This window comes from Austrofundulus limnaeus, unplaced genomic scaffold (assembly GCF_001266775.1).
Source record: "Austrofundulus limnaeus strain Quisiro unplaced genomic scaffold, Austrofundulus_limnaeus-1.0 Scaffold131, whole genome shotgun sequence".
In the NCBI taxonomy this organism is placed as follows: domain Eukaryota; kingdom Metazoa; phylum Chordata; class Actinopteri; order Cyprinodontiformes; family Rivulidae; genus Austrofundulus; species Austrofundulus limnaeus.
Window position 1 is genome coordinate 38299 of NW_013952533.1, and position 3672 is coordinate 41970.

Genomic DNA, 3672 nt, shown 5'->3' on the forward strand with positions numbered 1-3672 from the left:
ATATATATATTTCTTATGTTAAAGTCTTTGTGAGCAGATGGTTTCTCAGTTTAATCTTTGTTTAATCTTTGTTAAACTACCTCAACCTTGGAGATTCATCCTGTTGAGCCATAGCTCTTTTTTTGTAACAATAGAGAAGCTCAAACTTCCTTTTCTTTCAGGTGTACATTGTTTCTGTCCTTTTATAGACAGTAATGACAACAGAACTGTGACGATCATGAGTCAAGAGTTCCTCTTATGAAAGTGTCGTTCATTTCCTGTATTTAACAATCACAAAAGTTATACAAACTTAAAACAAAATGTATGGAAATTTGTGTTTGCTAGACTATTTGTTTGCTTCTTCTACCATTGGAGAACCTGTTCATTTCCCTTTCAAATAGTGTCACATTTGTAAGGAACATGCGTTTGTGAGATGAGCAGTAGAGCTGAGTATGTGGGTTGCGCACAATTAAAAAATAGCCCCATCTCCTCTGCTAAACAGCTTATTTTGCTGGTATTGATGCATGTTTTGAATTTCTGGTACCCTCAGGCGCTGCCAGTTATGTTCAGTTAGAAGAAGTACTGTTGCATGAGAGATAATCTACCAAATTTACTTTGTACCATACTTTTTGTGCTAAGTTTATWAGTTTTTTTAACATTTATTATTTCATTCTTTGTATTTATCAACACAAATGTTTTCTGAATAACAATTTTATTGCCACTGTTCCATTTGTCTGCGGCACCTTACTTTCATGAATCTATTGTAATTATTTTTTGCACGTCTTTATTTTAAAGTCAATTTTGATGATTGCCGTTAAGTATTTCAACAGATTTTTTTTGAGCTGAAAACAYTTGAATGTAAATCAATATTTTTGTGATAAAAGTGCTTTTATTTTTTACACTTGTGTATTGTCACTATTTTGTCGCGAGCTGTCAGATGATCATACGTAAAGACAGCAGTTTAGTTTAACTTTTAGTCTTCTTAAAAGTGAACGTGGGCTCGAGTCTTTCTGGTCCTTTAACAGTTGTTGGGGTGGGGGGTTTGAAAGAACAAACTAAACCCTACAGTGCAGGATTTCCTGTATGTGAATAACCACAACTTTATTTTAGCTCAGTATGATTGTGTGGTTGGAGGGGGAGGGGGTCTCTGTTGTACCAGGGGCTTTTAAACTATATTAAAGGTTCATCACTGATACAAACCCAGTGTGACTTATAGACCAGTTCTGTAGAAAAGCAGGACCACCTTAACTCAGATCACTCAGCTATGACAGAAAGTCTCTGGTTAAATTTACTCTAAAAACAGAAACTAGATCAAATTTTGTACAGGAAGCTTCTTATCTTCACGGCACAGCAATGGTGACTTCAGAGATAAATAACGTAACAGCACTGGGTGTAAACGGTTATTAGAAAGCAAGATTTCTTGGTATTTGAAGAGGAAATGAAACAGACACGCAAATGTAAGATATAAAGTAAAACTTTATCATGACATACAAGTTTAAAGCCCTGAGAACCATATCTTTATATTAACTAATATGAACAAAACTGAATGTGTGAAAACCACTTTGGAAAAGTGCTCCTCTTAAATACAATCAGCACAAACCAGTTTTTACAAGCATTCGTGTGTTTTGTCCCACTTTTTTCTTTTTTTGTTTGCTTTAATCAAAGAGAAAACTATAGTATCAATATCATTATTATCATGTTCATAATAATAGTACAAAAATATGCACAAACCCCACAGTTGAATTAATATACGGAGCATTGTACAAGCCAAAACAACATAAAATTGATAAATGAGGTATTCAATAACCACTTGCATATGAACCTGTTAAACACAGATCAGGGTTAGTTTTTTATTTTTAAACAATTTCAATTTTATTCCAAAAACCATCAAGAGACGAAAAGAATATCCTCGGACCTCCGACTTCACAGCTTCCTGAGTGATGAGGCGTCGCCCTGCGGTTTGTGACGACRTAACTAACCCGAAGAACGCAACACAAGAATCCAAGACGAGAGTTCAGTGATGTGACAGCAGCCTCTGTCGGTGATCGTCCCTCAACGCAGCTTCACCGTTAAACAACTCCACTGCAGCCCCCACTGCCCTGAGGTCAGGCTGTACCACACACACACACACACACACACACACACACACACACACTGCACTCTTCTGCACACAGCGAGTCCGTGAAGGGAGCAGAGGGGGTCTGCTGGCTCAGAGAAAACACAACAGAGAAGGAAAACGAACCGGCAACCCCTCAACACTTTCTCATCAGAGACCAACAAAGTGCTCCGACAGCAGAGGAGGACTGTGGCAGCTCCCGTTAAATAAACTGGAACTGTACAAATGTAGAAAAAAATAAAACGAAAGAATGAATGTAACTCGTTTAAATTCATCTTCACTCCTCATTTTAAAGAAAATAATGCAGCAGTGCCACCTGCAGCATCTTTATGATTATCACAACTATACTCACCATGTGAACACACACACACACACACACACACACAGGCAGTGAAGGCTGCATTATCCAACAGTCACTGCTAACTGCAGACTAAGCAGATGAAGTGAACAGCCTGGACGTAAAATAAGAATATATTTTTAGTTACACGGCCTAAACGATAAAGCTCATGTCACTAAAAACAAGAAACAAGTTATACCAGGACACAAATAAATATATATATTTATATATATAAAAACTGTTAACACGACAGCATGAGCGACAAACGGTGTGAGACGTCTGATGAAAACGCTGACTCCGCAAAAGCAAAAGTTTGAAACCTGCCCTCGCAGATTTTCACCAGCAGCTAGTTTAAGTCAGTATCTATGTTCCCCGCCTTATAGATGAGACAGTTTTTGTGTCCTGCAGGGATTCTGACCGACACGCTGACGTCCAAACGGCCCTCAACCCCCCCGCCCCCCGGCTGTGATCTGCACATCCTGACACTGAAACACAATTTATTAAAAGCTTCAAAGCTGCCCACCTATTCTCACAAGGCTGCCACACACTCTAACGCCTCACAATCATCACAGGTAAAGCTAGAAAATCCATTTAGCCATTTCATGATGTTTTAAATTGTTAGAAAAAGTTACTTAAATGAAAAAAAAAACATTTTAGAATGAGATCAAGTTTAATCCAGCTCTGTGTTTATCATCAGGAAGTGTTTGGATGGAAAGAACTACAATTAAGGATCAATGCCAACACTTTACTGAGGAGAACAACACCCTTTACTTTCCAGTAAGTGCAGCCAGGCCATAAAATGTGAAAAATTTGGATTTGTTACAGGTTTTAAGTGAAAAAAAAAGGTGATTTCATTCTGTTTTTGCGCAGAGACCTCTACCTGTCAGGTACCACACCGAGGACCCTCCTGGACTTGTCTTTGGTATCAAGCTGTGCAATAACCAGAGGATTAATGTGTTAAAACACTGGTCACATGATTGTACACATGCATACAATTTTAACCTGTCGTTAAAAGTTCATTTCTGTCTCTGCAATCAAATCTAAGGTTAACACATCCTTTCAACAATCCTGCATATCTGTACAACAACGAGGAGCCCACAGTTCTGCCCCTCTTCCCTGAAAAATATGCATATATCACTCCCCCCGCAGACAAAAAACCCCACCCTCCCCTCAAAGAGCAAGAAGCAAGCATGAAACAGGTCTACAAGTAAATACAGAGGAAGGAAAGCAACCCCCCCCC